This window comes from Tenrec ecaudatus, chromosome 6 (assembly GCF_050624435.1).
Source record: "Tenrec ecaudatus isolate mTenEca1 chromosome 6, mTenEca1.hap1, whole genome shotgun sequence".
NCBI lineage: Eukaryota > Metazoa > Chordata > Mammalia > Afrosoricida > Tenrecidae > Tenrec > Tenrec ecaudatus.
The window spans coordinates 97,427,651-97,445,740 of NC_134535.1; the positions used below are offsets into that span (position 1 = coordinate 97,427,651).

The window sequence follows — 18,090 nt, forward strand, 5'->3', positions numbered from 1 at the left end:
AGATTAATATATAAATCAGCATGTGAGTAAAGAAATGAACACATGAAGGCATAAAGGGCCAGTGCATCTTCCCTAGTTGCTGGGACTATTGCGCAGAGATGGGATGGATTCCTCCCACACTCCCACTTGGTTCAGATATCAAGACTGGTAACACCTCACCCACTCCAAGAGTTTAAGGAGGTTCAGTACCCGCATGATGAGAAAGACTCTCTGAAGAGACTAGGGCTGCCCTGCCAAGCTGGTCCAAGAATGGCTTGTGAGACTATAGAGAGACTGGCTTGGGGGGAGTGGGGTTGTGATGGTTAAGAGAGTAGAGCTCAGTGGCGGGGTTCGCAGTGTGAGACTTGAGCATCTCATCACCCCCAAAGGAGGAAGCATAAGGGATTAATCAGCTCATGCAGATAAGTGGCAGAAGGGGAAGACTGAAGGGTGAGACCTAAAAGCTAGCAATAGTCAGACATCAAAAGCATTTTTTCTTTCTTTACTTTTATTTTAGTAAATCATTTTATTGGGGCTCTTACAACTCTTATAACAATCCACATATCACTTGTATCAAGCATATTTGTACATGTTTGCCATAATCATTTCCAAAACATTTTCTTTCTACCCGAGTCCTTGGTATCAGCTCCTCTTTTTCCCCTCCCTCCCCAACACCTTACCCTCGTGAACTTTTGATAATTTAGAAATTATTTTAATATTCATATTTTACACTGTCTGCTTTCTCCTTTTACCCACAATTCTGCTGTTTGTTCCCCTGGGCACAGGGGGCGGATATTGTACATTGATCATTGTGATTGGTTCCCCCTTTGTCCCCCTTCTACCCCTTCCTTCTACCCTCATGGCATCACTACTCTCGTTATTGGACCTGAGGGGTTTATCTGTCCTGTATTCTGTGTGTCGAGAGCTCTTATCTGTACCATTGTACATGCTCTGGTCTAGCCAGATTTGTAAGATAGGACTGGGACCATGATAATGTGGGTGGGGTGGGGATGAAGCATTAAAGAACTAGAGGAATGTTGTGTGTTTCTTCAGTGCTATACTGCACTCTGGTTGGCTTGTCTTTTCCTTGTAACCTTTCTGTGATGAGATGTCCAATTGTCTACAGACATGGGCTTTGGATCTCCATTCCAACCCACCTCATTTGCATCAAAATAGTTGTTTGCTTTGGGTCTTCTGTTGCTGATCCCTGAACCTTCTCTGATAGATGACATTAAAAAATTGTGCCAGATTCTCTATTATACCTGTTTACTAGAACGAAACTTTCAAGTAAGCAGCAAAGTGATGTGCGTCAGGGGAGAGAAGCGTTCACTAACTATATAAGTCGTGCAATCCTGGGGGTCAAGCAGTTAAACAGTCAGATGAACCCACCAGCGGCTCCGTCGGACACAGTTATGGCTGTCTGCTTCTTTGATGAGTATAACCTTTGAAACCTGTATGGGCCAATTACCAAGAGGTAATCGATGTTTTTTTCCTACTAAGCTTTCAGTTAACAAGTATTATATTTTGATCAAATATTGCTCAGTCCCCTCACAATAAATGACCACCTGTATAACCAAGCTAATCTTGCCATTCTCTTAATAAAAAAATGTTATCACTAATTAAAAACAAGTGATACTGTATTCAGTAGGAGGCTCTTGTCAAATGTTATCTTATTGCAAACATTCAGGATGATTGGCAACCCTTTCGTAGTAAGCACCTTGAAGTCAGGAAATTTGGTCAGAGGTAAAAGAGTTCTAGTGCTATCTCCTTAAAACTTAATAATCAGAATAAGCACATTGGAATAGCTCACCTTTTTCTTGGCAAGACTCGAATGAATTGGATGTGCCCATCACAATCAACTTAATAGCAGAAAAGAAAAATAATGACAAAGAAGGCAATATATGAAATTTTGGAGAAAAACAAAAACATTTAGACATCAAATATATGTTAAATACAGTCTGAATACAGAAACAAGTCATTGAGATTCCTTCAGCACATTTACGTATTAGAAAAATGAGATCTTGCTTTTGTATCTGGTGTGAGGCTGTTTTATTGACTCCTGAACATCTAGCGTACTGAAATTAGCCACAATAGGGAAGCATTGAGATGTGAAATGTGTAAACTTAAAGGGTAGGAAAATATGTTTTAAATAGAATGGGTTAGGGTTATTAAGTGTTTTACATTTGAATTTGCTTAAATTTTTTATTTTAAAAAGACATAGAAAATAATAACAGAGATTATAGACATTTGTCTTCTTTTTATTATAGTTTTTGTTTTCCTTACCTTCATCTGTCTGCTTGAATATGACATTCTCCATCTTGCTGGGACCCTTTAGCATTTGTCTCAGCATTCTCTTCTTGACAATTGTGTTAACCTATTGGTCACTTAACATTTATGCCAAAGACCTGACAGCTCCTAGGTCTCAAATTCTCAGATTCACAATGGCAACAGCCTTCTCTCCACCCTGTCTCAGTTTTTTACTAGCATTGCGGTACTTTGGAATCAGCCGCATGACATTTAAAATCTTAGACCCTAAGATACTTTCTGTCCATAATTTCCTGTACCCTAGATTCCTTATACTCTGCACATGTTATCTCCAGTATGACTACCAGCTTTTATAAATAATTCTAAATTATCTGAAAAACATAATATTTAAATGGAAAGAATATCTCCAAATAATGCCTATTTATTTATATAAAATATGAAATCCACTATTTTATATTCCTCCAGCCTTGCCTCCTGGATGAATCATTTTATTACAGCCTGATGCACATCGTTCTTGAAATTGTCCTATCAAGATTTTATAATCGTCTTATACATAATATCCAGATGCTTATTTATATTTTAGTTTAATCCCTTTTCAGGACTAATGATCTACTTTAATTTAGTTAGCCTCCCTGGACCCAATAGCTTCTTTTTGCTGATCTAGACCACAGTATGACAATAATCTGGGAGTTTATTACAAGTCTAGAATTTCAGGTCTCATATATTTATTGAACCAGAATCTACATTGTTATAACACCCCCATAGAATTATGTGCATATTGAAGTTAGAGAAGTATTAATTTATGTTTTATTTGTTAACAGGATCCAGAACCACTAAAAAATAAACTCCCCACAAAATCTACTTACATAGAATACAGTCTACACCCCCTTAGAAACTTCACCAGGACCATGATCTGAGTAGGAGGATTGCTAGCTACTTTAATCATTTTCAACTAATTGACTGGTCACAGCAGATACCATTTGGGGGTGGATTACGCTGTGTTAGGTTACATTATAGGAAATTACTCAGCCTTACTTGCTGAACCACTGAGAATCCTGGTCCAGCCAAGTGGACACAAAGCCCAACTATCATAGCAAGAATACTGGACTTTCAGAAACAAACAAATCTGTCTTGGAGGAAGCACATCCAGAAAGTTCCTTATATACAAGAATGGAGAGACCTTGTCTTGTGTACATTGCACATGTTTCAGGAGTGACCAACCCCAATGGACACCACGCATGCTAAAGTAAAGGTCCCATGAACAAAAGGAAAGCACTCCGTGGGAGGAACTGACACAACAGTGACTCAGGTATGGATAAGACCGTGAGGATGGGACAGCATCAGACAGTGTTTCACTCCGTTGTACATCGTACTGCTAGAAATCAGTACCAACTTGATGGCACTGAACTACCAAACAACTTATTTCCATTCTTCCCCAAGAGAGATGATAGTGTCATCCAGTGACATTCTAAATACACACACACATACTCCCAAGGTACTGTTGTGGTCTAGTTAGTTATGTGTTGGACTGCTAGCTGCAAGGTCACTGGTTCAAACCACTTGAGAAGATGGAGTTATCTGCTCATCCTTATAGATTTATAATGGTTGACAGAGGGCCAAACAGGGCAATTCTATTCCGTTCCTTAAGGTTCCTGGGAATCAAAATTCACTTACTGGCAGTGAGGTATTTTTTTGCTATGGTTGATTTTTGTTTTTAAAATTTAATCCAATTCTGGCTTTACCATGTACTTTCTCTAATAACTTAGGCATTTTTTACAATTGTTTTGTGCCTAACTGAATTCATTTGACTAATAATTCTGACTAGTGAATTGATTGAATACAATAAAATACACACATAAATCAAATAGTAAATATACAATAAGTATTACAATGTTTATAATCTCCTAACTAATTATTTAATCTTATTTTCTTCTGAGTACCATTAAGTCACTTTGATTTAAACAATTTTAAGTGCCGTTCCCCCAAATCACTTGGGCAAGATGGCCTTTTTAACTAAATTACATGGGAACATATGGACATGCATTTTGAGAAAGATAAAAGTAGATCTCACATGCTCCTAATCATACAAAAATAAACTATGAGTGGATCACATATCTAAATATGAAAAGAAATCACAGAATTTGAGGGTAAAATATGAGTGACTGACTCTTTAATATCAATTTAGTGAAAGACTATTGCAAAAAAATATAGAGCCAATAAAATATTAATAAGTTCAACTACATGAGAACTTTATTTTTAATTCAGGGGGAAAAAGTACCCTAAAAATCCAAAGACAACTGGAAAACTGGTATTGGTAACATATAACAAAGGGAAATTGCTAATAATCCTAATATATAAAGGGCCCTTATAAACTGACAGTAGCAGGTAGGACTGGCTAAGACCAAAAGTTAGTAGAAAAAAATATGGGAAGAACATATTAACAAATGATTCCTAAAACACTTTTTAAATGATGTGTACACATATGAAATGTTTTCAAACATATTCAAATTAGAAAAATACCAATTAAAACAATACTGAATGTCATTTCAAAGATCATTCTATTGGGGACTCATACAACTGTTATAGCAATATATCAACTGTATCAAGCACATTTGCACATATGTAGCCATCATTATTTTCTAAGCATTTACATTCTATTTGGTTCCTTGGCATCAGCTACTCCTTTTACCCTCCCTACCCTCTCCCATCCTCATGATCCCTTGATAAATTATAAACTATTATTACCAGTATTTTCATATCTTATACCAACCGCTGTCTCCCTTTCCCCCGTGGTCTCTTCCCCGATCCTCTCCCTGCCCTCTTGGTATTGCTACTCCCATTTTTGTTCCTGCTGGGTTTATCTGGATTCCATGTGTCCCAAGATCTTATCTGTACCTGTGCACATGCTCCATCCTAGCCGGGCAGTGAAAGGCAGAATTGGGGTCATGATAGTGGGGGTTGAGGAAGCTTCAAAGAACTAGAGGACTATTGTATGTTTCCTGGGTGCTATATTTCACCCTGGTTGACTCATCTCTTCCTTGAGACCCTTTTGTGAGGGGATGTCACATTGTCTGCAGATGGGTTTTGGGTCTCTGCTCTGACCTTCATTGTCAACAATTTGTTTGTTTTGAATCTTCTGATGCCTGTTACTTGATCCTATCGACACCTCATGATTGCACAGGCTGGTGTGCTTCTTCCATGTGGGCTTGTTGCTTCTCTGCTACATGGCCACTTGTTTAACTTCAAGCCTTTAAGACCCCCAGATGCTATATCTTTTAATAGATGGGCACCATCAGATTTATTCACATTTGCTTGTGCACCCATTTTGTCTTCAGTGATTGTGCCAGGAGGGTGAGCATCACAGAATGTCAGGTTGTTAGAACAAAGTGTCTTTGCATTGAGGGAGGGCTTGGGCAGAGGCCCAAATTCCATCCACTTCCTCAATGTATTGTCATATAAATATATGTATCTATGCCAATACCTCTATTTTTATGAATTAATATATTTACCTAAGTACACACCTATGTTTGTACCTCTATCCATAGCTTTGCTCCTAGATCTTTCCTCTGTTTCCTTTTACCTTCCTCCTTTCCCACCATCACACTCGTCCTTCTTCTGCCTCTTAGTAATTCCTCTCAGCTAGACCTGTTGCTTCAACACCCCCAGAATCTCTATGTCCTCCTCATTGTTGATTTTAATTTCCTAATTGTTCCCCTGTCTATGTCACTGCTTGCTCCCTGCTCTTTTTCTCTACCTCCCCCTCCCCCTAAGTCCCTCCAGAGCCTATGGTCCTGTTGATTTCTCCTCAGGCTTCCTTCCATTGCCTATCTTATATAGGTAGGCAACCCAACAATAATGTAGACAATACCAAAAGAAAACAAAAAATTGAATAAAAGGAAATAGAAAATATATATATATATAAACAAGAGTAATCATAACTAGCATAACCCCCCCCCACCCAAAAAAAAAGCATAAATAATTCCAGGTCTGTCTGCTGATCTTTATATCTCCCCATTGGTCCTGGGGGGTTCCAGGAACTGCCCCCCCTTGCCTGAAGTCTATTTTGGGGTTCCTCAGGGGTTTTGCTTAGCTCCCCTTGCTCCTCTGTTATGTTCCCTTCTTGGTTTGTACCCCTCCCCTTGTTCCACCCCCCGGGGGTTTCAGACTGAACTCATTGCTTGCCATGTGTCCCCAGTATTGTCCTTTGGCATGGTGTGCTCCAGCAAGGGTTCATCATGTCTTGAGCTGTTTGTTGTGGGCCCTACGGTCCTCTCTGTGCCTAAGCAGCTCCAGGCAGGGACTTCATCCTTAGGGTTTGGTGAGCCAATATGGGGTCTAGACCTCACTCTCTCTTTTTTCCTTTTTGGCTCGCTTGTGTGTGCATGGCAGTGGCCCCCTGTAGCACACACTTCTAGGGAGGCTGTCAGTCTGGTTCTGATTGAGGCCAGCCCTGTAGCCCACTCAAGACAGGCATTCTTCATGCTAATGAGAATACAAAACTGGTAAAAAAAATTCTGGAGGGAAATTTAGTTTTTATTGATAGTCATTCAACTCTTAGAATTTATCCTGAAGATACTCTTCAAACAACATGAAAAATATATTTATGAGATATGTTGTGGATGTATAAGGAGCTCTGGTGGTGCAATGGGCTACCCAACGGGATGACCATCGGTCAGGAATTCAAACCAAGCAGCCACTCATGGGAGGAAGAGTAGTCTTTGTGTTGCCACAATATTAATACCCTTGGAACCCACAGAGACATTTCTATTCTGTCCTATATGGTCACTATGAGTTGGAATCAATCCAATGACAAGGAGTTCGGATCTTGCTGGTGGTGATGGTGAGGCCGTAGAGGTATAAGGTGTTATTTCAAAATAATGAAAGCAACGGAAAGATCCCTAGCTAAGAAGTATGAAATAAGCTATGTTACATTCACAAAATAGAGTACTTTACAGCTGAAAGATACAAACAAAAGAATGAGAAAGATAATGTGATATGCATGCATCTTTATAAAGGGATTGCCAAGAAATGAACTACACTTTATGTAAGAAAAAAATGGAGGTAACAGAAAGTATACAAGTGTCTGCTAATTCATGCAGGAAGAAATATAAGAAAAATGAAGAAGAGTAGCTGATGAGGAAGGTGGATAGGAACCAAGTCAAAAGGACGAGGGCATGGGAACAGGCTCAAGAGGCTCGATGAGGCTGCAATGAATGCACTTTCTGTGCACAGTTCTGACTGTTAGGATCAAAGAGATGCTTCACATAGCTACCAAATAAGAAAGAAAATTACAACCAACCATGATGTGTTGCCAACTCAAAATGAAAGTATGAGGACAATAGCTATGAACCCAATTGTGTTACAAATGATTAACAACCTATTGAAGAGGTTGGGATAGACCAAGTAATTTTGGAATAGCAGTGGATTGCTAACTGCAAGGTTCATGGTTCAAATCCACCAGCTTTTCCTTGAGAGAAAGATGAAGCTATCTAATCTCATGAAGATTTACAGCCTTGGAAACAATATATAGGGTCACATGTGTTAGAATCGACTGGATGGCAATGAGTTTTGGCTTGGTTTTGGTACTGTAAGTCTCAAGGCAAAAGGAAATGAACACATATATTGTACTCCTGTTAGAATATTTTCTTTTTACAGAGGATGGGCTAGCTAGCAAATCTAAACATATTTTCCCATGAGTTCTAGGATGGAGAAAATGAGTAACCATTGTGAATAATGTCAGTAAAGTTTCTAACTGTTGGCAATAGAAAATACATATAAGGAAAGGGGAAAAGCAAAATCTATTTTGTACTGTCGGGTTAAGGCCAGTGTGAATTCCTGGTACGTAAGTCATAGAGGAGAGGTAGGTAGGTTGATGACAGAGATGACAGAAAAGCATACAGCTGTTGGTATGTCTGTTACAAATTTAAATGTCTACAAATTATTTGATAGTATTCCTTTCAAAAGGTGAAGCCTAATTCTTCTTGCCTTGGCTGTTGGCTATACTTAGTGATTCAATTTTAAGGAGTAGAGTATAGCAGAAACAAATATATGTGACTTGTGGTTTTAGGAGATAAAAGGCATTGTGCTCATGGACCCTTACTCTGGGTGAAGCTTGTTACCATGTCACACGGACAAGCATGGAGATGTAGTGAGCGGTTCATATTGCAAGTATGTCAGCTCCTGCCCACAGCCAGGAAACTGAGACTTTTGCCAGCAGGCGTGCAAAAGTGAACACACCCTCTGACCTTAACCACTGTGGTAGTCCGGGGAGACTAGAGAAACAAATTCATAGACACTCATATGTGTATGGGAAAGAGTTTTATATACAAGAGCAATTGTACATTGAGAAAACATATTCAATTGCCAGCCCAGTCCAATTCAAGTCCATAAGTCCAATATTAGCCCATATATCCGATACCAATCTATAAAGTCCTCTTCAGACTCACTAAATACATGCAATAAAGCCGAATGCAGGAAGATCACAGGCCAGTAGGAAACTTGAGGATCCAGAGCCGTTGTAAGCCTCTCAATGCTGGCATGGGTCTTCATGTGATCTCTACAGCTCAGCGCACTAGCAGAGTTCCATGTGTTTTGTCAGCAGCTATGTCTCCCAGGGTGTGAGCAGAGAGAGAGTGTCTCCCATCTCCAAGGAAGAAATGCCAGCATTCCCAGAATTCTCAGAAGGCCATGCCCACACAGAGACTTCATTGGCTACCCAATGATTGACAGGTTAGACTCCACCCCTTCACTCTTAATCCTCAAATCGACATGAGATTATGTAACTACCACAACCACCTGGAATTTCCAAATTGCAAGCTCACTACCATCAAGTTAACTGCGATTCATAGCAGCCCTATTGTCCTTATGTTATGGTGGCAAGCTTCTCTCAGAGGATGGGTCCATACGAGCAATTACTTTTATTTCCTAAATTCATAGGTCACACATAATTATTTCTGCCATGTTCTATTCATGTGAAGCCATATTGGAAGCATATAAATGTAGGTTGGGCTGACATCTTGATTATAATCCCATGAAACACCTAAATAAAAAAAAAATCTAAATCACTCCCATATTTTTAACCCACAGATATAGTGAAATAGTGAATGTTAATTGCTTTTTTGATTTGCTATATTAGGGGTGGGGGTGGTTATTGGTTAGACCAAGAGAAAATTAATACAGATTTGAGAAGCAGGAAAGAATGTTATACCCAAAATGCTATTATGGAATTGAAACTATACAGAATGGAAAAAGTAAAACTACTTTAAAAAGAATGTTTGTGAAAACTTAAATAACAGTGGAAAGGTAGTGAGTTGAGGTCTGGTACATTTTGAGGACTGCGCTAAGGCGGGGTGAAGCCGGGAAAGTGAACAGAATAGTATTGAGTACTGATGGGGTGGTGTGTGGAACCCCAAATTCCTTCTATGCGAACATAAAAAAATTTCAGCTTTTTATTTCTCTGTTCTGTTCTGATACCTGTTTTCCATGTAGCACTTCTTCCTCTGACCCCAGCCAATGAGCAATTCCAAACTTCAACTCACTGCCATCAAGTCGATTTTGATTCACAGCGGCCCTATGGCACAGGATAGAACTCCCTTTGTGGGTTTGCAATTACTGTGACTCTTCCCAAAATAGACAGCCACCTAGAATAAGGGTCAATCTCACTTTTAAGGAACACCGTCTTTCAGATTGTCCATGGGCTTAGATGTCAGCTTGTTCAGAAGTCCAAGTGATAGCGTTACTTCTCACCTGCAGGTTATAATTTCAGATGTTCACTACTTCTTATTTCCACTTACAAGTTCTGGAGTTGCCTAGGACTCCTGGCTTCTGACCTTCTGGTTTCCATTACTTCTTTGAGTTTAATAATTTGCCAGGTGACTCACAAGAACTTCTGCAGAGCTTCATAAAAGCAGGAAGATTGAGGCGGGGGACAGGGAGAAGAGTATAAAATGAAGAGGCCCACAGGGTGAGGTACCTAGCACAAAACAAGCATGTTCCAGAGGACATACTACCCTCCCACACGCATCAGTCTTAGCATCATTGACTAGGCATGATTCATTGAATAGTCCCGCCCTCCCCTGAACTCAGACGATAAGAGACCATGAGGTGATCTTTTGGTCAGGTAAAGCCCATCAATTAGCATAAACCCCCAGGTGAGAAATAGAGATCTATCTAGCAAAGACATTTCAAACCAACCCACAACTCACTGTCATCAAGTCAGCTGGGGCTCAGAGGCCCGAGAACACAGCGTAGGACTGTCCTTATGGGTTTCCAAGACTGTAACTCTTTATGGGAGTAGAAAGCCTCTTCTTTCTCCCTAGAAGTGGATGCTGGTTTCACATTACTGACCTTGCAGTTAACAGTCCAACTAGTAACCCCTACGCCACCAGGGGTCAACTTCTAAAGGGTCAAAATTTTCTTTCTAGAACCAAGGAGCAAGGCCAAATTACCTGAGAGAAAGGAATTCTTTACCCAATAGATAGAAAAGGGGTCCTTGTTATATAGTGATGGAAAATTGGTAACATTTTTATTTGTTGTAATATGGGAAAGAGAACATGCCTCTAATGAACGGAAAGGTCAGTAGAGAGGATATTCAAGCAGAAGGTTGTATGTTCTTGTGATAGGTAGGTTTGTTGTGCCAACATGGCCAATGAACACATGTGAGATTAGTTGAAGGGCTGAGAGATAAATGGCTCAGCGAGCCTAGCCTTGCTCTCTTTTGCTCTCTGATCATTGGACCAGTGTGTGGCTGCCTTGCCTGTTCTGTCTCCATTCGCCAGGCACACTACCTGTGGGATGCCTACCTGTGGACTGTGTCGCTGTAACTTGAGGTTCCTTCAAGGCCTGCTTCACCACACTACTGGAAGGTCCATCTCTTGAGCTGGGGACTGTTGGACCCTGTCATCTGGCTGACTGTTGGTGACCTGCTTGCTGTTTGCTGCCTGTGCCCGGATAGCCTGAAGTGCTCCACCAAAGAGGACTACCCCGCAGCCCTTAAGACTCGACGGACTGCCAGTGCAGTAGCTGTCTCACGGGAGTGATTTGCACTGAGCCATTTGTGCTGCTTTATAGATTAATTATTTATTTATTTTGTATCTTTCTATATAAATATTTACAACATTATTAGTGTCCTGGTTTTGTTGCTCTAGAGAACCCTGTCTAACACAGTTCTCTCCAGCTTTCCTCTTGCACACTGACAAAGGAGATAATCTAAGGACGATATGCCCAAAAATGAAAAGGAACCAGGAGCTGATGTTGTTGTTGCTATTGTTGCTGTTAGATGCCATATCTATCTAGTCAGTTGTGATCCACAGCGACCTTATGCACAATGGAATGACACACTTCCCACTCCGTGCCATCCTCACGATGCTCCTCCACTGTGTGCCATCCTCACGATGCTCCTACACTGTGTGTCATCCTCACGATGCTCCTACACTGTGTGTCATCCTCACGATGCTCCTACGCTGTGTGTCATCCTCACGATGCTCCTCCACTGTGTGCCATCCTCACGATGCTCCTACACTGTGTGTCATCCTCACGATGCTCCTACACTGTGTGTCATCCTCACGATGCTCCTACACTGTGTGCCATCCTCACGATGCTCCTCCACTGTGTGCCATCCTCACGATGCTCCTATACTGTGTGTCATCCTCACGATGCTCCTACGCTGTGTGTCATCCTCACGATGCTCCTCCACTGTGTGTCATCCTCACGATGCTCCTCCACTGTGTGCCATCCTCACGATGCTCCTCCACTGTGTGTCATCCTCACGATGCTCCTACACTGTGTGTCATCCTCACGATGCTCCTCCACTGTGTGCCATCCTCACGATGCTCCTCCACTGTGTGTCATCCTCACGATGCTCCTCCACTGTGTGTCATCCTCACGATGCTCCTCCACTGTGTGTCATCCTCACGATGCTCCTCCACTGTGTGTCATCCTCACGATGCTCCTACACTGTGTGTCATCCTCACGATGCTCCTCCACTGTGTGTCATCCTCACGATGCTCCTCCACTATGTGTCATCCTCACGATGCTCCTACACTGTGTGTCATCCTCACGATGCTCCTACACTGTGTGCCATCCTCACGATGCTCCTCCACTGTGTGCCATCCTCACGATGCTCCTACACTGTGTGTCATCCTCACGATGCTCCTCCACTGTGTGTCATCCTCACGATGCTCCTCCACTGTGTGTCATCCTCACGATGCTCCTACACTGTGTGTCATCCTCACGATGCTCCTACACTGTGTGTCATCCTCACGATGCTCCTCCACTGTGTGTCATCCTCACGATGCTCCTCCACTGTGTGCCATCCTCACGATGCTCCTCCACTGTGTGCCATCCTCACGATGCTCCTCCACTGTGTGTCATCCTCACGATGCTCCTCCACTGTGTGTCATCCTCACGATGCTCCTACACTGTGTGTCATCCTCACGATGCTCCTCCACTGTGTGTCATCCTCACGATGCTCCTCCACTATGTGTCATCCTCACGATGCTCCTACACTGTGTGTCATCCTCACGATGCTCCTACACTGTGTGCCATCCTCACGATGCTCCTCCACTGTGTGCCATCCTCACGATGCTCCTACACTGTGTGTCATCCTCACGATGCTCCTCCACTGTGTGTCATCCTCACGATGCTCCTCCACTGTGTGTCATCCTCACGATGCTCCTACACTGTGTGTCATCCTCACGATGCTCCTACACTGTGTGTCATCCTCACGATGCTCCTCCACTGTGTGTCATCCTCACGATGCTCCTCCACTGTGTGCCATCCTCACGATGCTCCTCCACTGTGTGCCATCCTCACGATGCTCCTCCACTGTGTGTCATCCTCACGATGCTCCTCCACTGTGTGTCATCCTCACGATGCTCCTCCACTGTGTGTCATCCTCACGATGCTCCTACACTGTGTGCCATCCTCACGATGCTCCTCCACTGTGTGCCATCCTCACGATGCTCCTACGCTGTGTGTCATCCTCACGATGCTCCTACGCTGTGTGCCATCCTCACGATGCTCCTACACTGTGTGCCATCCTCACGATGCTACTACGCTGTGTGTCATCCTCACGATGCTCCTCCACTGTGTGTCATCCTCACGATGCTCCTCCACTGTGTGTCATCCTCACGATGCTCCTACACTGTGTGCCATCCTCACGATGCTCCTCCACTGTGTGCCATCCTCACGATGCTCCTACACTGTGTGTCATCCTCATGATGCTCCTCCACTGTGTGCCATCCTCACGATGCTCCTCCACTGTGTGTCATCCTCACGATGCTCCTACACTGTGTGCCATCCTCACGATGCTCCTATACTGTGTGTCATCCTCACGATGCTCCTACACTGTGTGCCATCCTCACGATGCTCCTATACTGTGTGTCATCCTCACGATGCTCCTATACTGTGTGTCATCCTCACGATGCTCCTCCACTGTGTGTCATCCTCACGATGCTCCTATACTGTGTGTCATCCTCACGATGTTCCTACACTGTGTGCCATCCTCACGATGCTCCTCCACTGTGTGTCATCCTCACGATGCTCCTATACTGTGTGTCATCCTCACGATGCTCCTCCACTGTGTGTCATCCTCACGATGCTCCTACACTGTGTGCCATCCTCACGATGCTCCTCCACTGTGTGCCATCCTCACGATGCTCCTACACTGTGTGTCATCCTCATGATGCTCCTCCACTGTGTGCCATCCTCACGATGCTCCTCCACTGTGTGTCATCCTCACGATGCTCCTACACTGTGTGCCATCCTCACGATGCTCCTATACTGTGTGTCATCCTCACGATGCTCCTCCACTGTGTGTCATCCTCACGATGCTCCTCCACTGTGTGTCATCCTCACGATGCTCCTATACTGTGTGTCATCCTCACGATGCTCCTCCACTGTGTGTCATCCTCACGATGCTCCTATACTGTGTGTCATCCTCACGATGTTCCTACACTGTGTGCCATCCTCACGATGCTCCTCCACTGTGTGTCATCCTCACGATGCTCCTATACTGTGTGTCATCCTCACGATGTTCCTACACTGTGTGCCATCCTCACGATGCTCCTATACTGTGTGTCATCCTCACGATGCTCCTATACTGTGTGTCATCCTCACGATGCTCCTCCACTGTGTGTCATCCTCACGATGCTCCTCCACTGTGTGTCATCCTCACGATGCTCCTCCACTGTGTGTCATCCTCACGATGCTCCTACACTGTGTGTCATCCTCACGATGCTCCTATACTGTGTGTCATCCTCACGATGCTCCTACACTGTGTGCCATCCTCACGATGCTCCTATACTGTGTGTCATCCTCACGATGCTCCTATACTGTGTGTCATCCTCACGATGCTCCTCCACTGTGTGTCATCCTCACGATGCTCCTATACTGTGTGTCATCCTCACGATGTTCCTACACTGTGTGCCATCCTCACGATGCTCCTCCACTGTGTGCCATCCTCACGATGCTCCTCCACTGTGTGTCATCCTCACGATGCTCCTCCACTGTGTGTCATCCTCACGATGCTCCTCCACTGTGTGTCATCCTCACGATGCTCCTCCACTGTGTGTCATCCTCACGATGCTCCTACGCTGTGTGTCATCCTCACGATGCTCCTCCACTGTGTGTCATCCTCACGATGCTCCTCCACTGTGTGTCATCCTCACGATGCTCCTCCACTGTGTGTCATCCTCACGATGCTCCTACGCTGTGTGTCATCCTCACGATGCTCCTCCACTGTGTCATCCTCACGATGCTCCTCCACTGTGTGTCATCCTCACGATGCTCCTCCACTGTGTGTCATCCTCACGATGCTCCTACGCTGTGTGTCATCCTCACGATGCTCCTATACTGTGTGTCATCCTCACGATGTTCCTACACTGTGTGCCATCCTCACGATGCTCCTCCACTGTGTGTCATCCTCACGATGCTCCTATACTGTGTGTCATCCTCACGATGTTCCTACACTGTGTGCCATCCTCACGATGCTCCTATACTGTGTGTCATCCTCACGATGCTCCTATACTGTGTGTCATCCTCACGATGCTCCTCCACTGTGTGCCATCCTCATGATGCTCCTATACTGTATGTCATCCTCACGATGCTCCTACACTGTGTGTCATCCTCACGATGCTCCTACGCTGTGTGTCATCCTCACGATGCTCCTACGCTGTGTGTCATCCTCACGATGCTCCTCCACTGTGTGCCATCCTCATGATGCTCCTACACTGTGTGCCATCCTCACGATGCTCCTACGCTGAACCCATTGTTGCAGCTTCTGTGTCAACAGATATCATTGAGGGCCTTCCTCTCTTTTGTTGCCTCTCTAATTTACCAAACATGACGTCCTCCTCCAGAGGCTGGTCTCTGCTGACAGCATATCCAAAGTACTCTGGCCGTACTTCTTCCAAGACAAATTGGGTTTTCCTTAGCAGTCCAAGATACTTTCAGTAGACACACTCCTTGACAACGTTGGTCTTTGTCTCCGTTTATTCTGATGTTACCCGTTGATCGAGTTGGAAGGATGTTGCTCTTCTTTACACTGAGTTGTAATCCATACTGAAGACGACAATCACTGATCTTCGTCAGCAAGGGCTTCAGTTCCTCCGCACTTTCAGTGAAAGATTGTGACATCTGCATATCGAAGGTTGTTACTATGCTTTTCTCTGATCCTGATGTTGCATCCTTCTTCACACAAGCCAGCTTCTCCGATGATTTGATCAGCATTTGTTAGACAGCATTTGTCCGTTATTTGTGTAGCATCCTTGCTTTGCGACACTTTAAAGAGGTCTCCTGCAGCACATTTACCCAATGCAATGCGTCACTTCATCTCCTGACAGCTGTTTACATGAGCATTGATTGTGGATCCCAGCAAGATGAAATCATGGACAGCATCAGTCTTCAAGGTTAAGATCTTACAAAGATACAAAGGACAACTCAGTAAACTCAGACAACGGCTCAGTGACTATTTCAGAAAAAACAATGTTGTTGTTTCCAGCTACTGTGAACTTGCCCGCGCACAGGAGGATCAGCCTCTTAGCTTTACGGTGTTTTTACTGGCAGATTTTCAGACACAGATTGCTAGACCTTTCTCTCCAGTTTGTCTTAGTCTGAAATATGGTCAACATTATGGTAACATGCAAGCTTCCTCTGACAGTCATTGTCAATGCATCATGATTGCATGTTTTATCAACTTCAAACGGAAGAACTTGGAAGAATGAATCAATTTATTCATCATACCTTTTGGTGATTGGTGCATAATAGAATAAAAATTGTACTAATTAGTCTTGTAGTCACATGGATATTATATTGTCATAGATAGCATTGTGCTTCAAATAGATATTAAAATAAATACTTTTTTGTCAATGAATGTGAAAAAAATTTTCCTTGAGTTTGTTATTCCCAGAATAGTAACTCATATGATTGTCTGATTCAAAATGGCCAGTTTAGTCTAATACAGCTCATTAATGTCTAAGAAACTCATTTTTATGCATTTCATTTTTTATGACTTCCAAATTTATACATCCTATGTTCCGATTATTAATGTATAATTGAACCTTTTTCCTTCTCATTTTAAGTTGTGCCCCATCAGTAAAGGTGCTCTATCTATCTGTCTAAAGCTGCTCTATCCACATTAGGAAGACTGAAGAAGAATCAATGCACTTGAATTATGATGCTGACATTTATGAAAATTACCATGGATTGCCAAAAGAACAAACAAGTCTGTCTTGCAAGAAGGACAGCAAAGTGTTCCTTAGAATCAAGAATGATCAGACTTTGTCTCAGGAATTTTGGACATGTCAGGAGAGACCATTCCATGGAAAAGACATCATGCTTGATCATGTAGAACAGCAGGGGGTTAGAGGAAGACCCTCGCTGAGACTGAGTGGCACAGTGACTGCAACAACAATCATAATATAGCATCCAGTTGTGGGGATGGCACAAGACAGGCCAGTGTTCCATTCTGTTGCACACAGGGTCAGAATGAGTTGGAACCAACTCAAAAGCACCTAAAAGCAAAACAAAACCGGCATCATTAAAGTTGACCCTATATTGAGCATTTCTTTCTGAGGCATGTTTTGAGTGTTTTCCTGTCTGAGGAGCTCATCTTTTGACATTATATCAGACAGCATTGCATTGCTACATCTAAGATTTCCAGGAACGAATCCCTCAGAAGTAGACCACTTCTCCTACATAGTCTCTCTTAGTCGGGAAGCTCCACTGACCCCTATCCACCCTGGGTGGTTCTGCTGCCATGTGAAATGCCTACGGCTTAGTTCCCAGCAGCATCGTAATACGAAAGCTACCAGAGTAGGCAAACGACAAATGACTGGAGAGATTGGCCAAAAGCAATTTGTAAATCCACTTAACCACAAATTGGCAACAATCCCTTGGTTAGGATCCAAAGGCTGCCGTTATCCTTTGTGGTTCTCGGCTTCATCCTCTGTGCCCTTGGCTCAGTTGTCTCCGACACCTCTCCATTTTGTGAAATTTTATCTGCCCATATTTGAAGACAGAGTTTTCAGTCAAGTTCTTGTCTTTAAAGCGTTGTAGATGTTAAAAACCTCATGTAGTGTTTAACTCTCTCTGCCCCTTTCAGTTTAAACTGGTGACATGCCTTCTCATAGTATGCTCTGTTAAACGCCTTGTATATTTTAAGAATTTTATTAAGATTCAATGACGTCTCTTTTTTATTTCAAATATCTTTTTTCAAAACATAAGGAGAGATTATACATGTGGATATCACCAAACAGTGATGCAGAAACGATGCTAAAACAAGGCCACATTCAGCTGAATAATATTAAAAGTGAGTCTTTGAGAACCAAAATATTATCTTTAGTATAT

The 18,090-nt window shown here is 43.0% G+C and overlaps 1 pseudogene; it reads right to left on the reverse strand.

The window, feature by feature from the left end:
- The window catches only part of LOC142451550 (chromatin target of PRMT1 protein pseudogene), a 157,075-nt pseudogene extending 141,103 nt beyond the window's left edge, over positions 1 to 15,972 (reverse strand).
- Positions 15,973 to 18,090: the final 2,118 nt, after the last annotated feature.